Here is a 924-nt window from a genome sequence, read left to right as displayed (position 1 = left end):
CTGTGGCCTCCACTTGTTCCTCTGAAACTTCAGAATGAACGAGCGTGAGTTCGCTTGTGTCATGGTGGCAGCTACTCAACAGATTGTAACAGATAAAGTCAGTGCACGCATCACCAAGGTACCGTCATCTTTGTCAACTAGCACTACCTTTGGCACTGAGAACGTGTCACTGAATTTTGAAAGGCATGACTACAAAATGACCTCAAGAGCACCCCTGCTATATAGCTGTAAAACTTGATCTGTCCCATCCGACGGCTTCAAATGGTTTTAGATATTCAATCATCAGTGCTCCGATAACACTTCAGGTGTTAGTTGGCTGCAGCGTGATTCAATGGAACCGTTCGTAAGCACGTCAGATGATTTGGGACATCAACTGGAACTTGCATTATGTGTGCTCGGCCACCGTCTACAAAAGAAGACGTATTTCTTACTTCAGGCCACTGCTGAAAAATGGTTCCCGGAACATGCACCATGAAGTGCCAACATAAAATGAAAGCGCTTTGAGATGTTTGCGTCTTCTTGAGTGGAATGCTATGATTCTCTTTGCACATGTTGCAGTTTCCTTGGCTTTTGTTGAGTGATGTGCGCAAAGGAGGTCATTGTCTTGTTCTAACCTGATGCTCAGATTTCCATGGTTTTGGGAGATAAGGAGTTTTGCAATCCAGTCTGGATTACTCCTCCTTTACTCTCGCCTTTTACTAGAGACAAGGTACCAGCTTTTACTCCACGGTGACGATGAGCGTGATGTCAGTGATGATGATGATGACGATGATGATGATGATTCTGATGATGATGATGATGATGACGCTGATTATGATGATGGTGATGATTCGGATGATGATGATGATTCGGATGATGATGATCATGATGATGAAGATGATGATTTGGATGATGATGATGATGATGATGATGATTCGGATGATG

The sequence above is a fragment of the Opisthorchis viverrini genome (genome assembly GCF_000715545.1).
Source record: "Opisthorchis viverrini unplaced genomic scaffold opera_v5_298, whole genome shotgun sequence".
NCBI classification, from domain to species: domain Eukaryota; kingdom Metazoa; phylum Platyhelminthes; class Trematoda; order Opisthorchiida; family Opisthorchiidae; genus Opisthorchis; species Opisthorchis viverrini.
The sequence above is the reverse complement of the archived record's forward strand: the minus strand, read 5'-3'. Positions refer to the sequence as shown.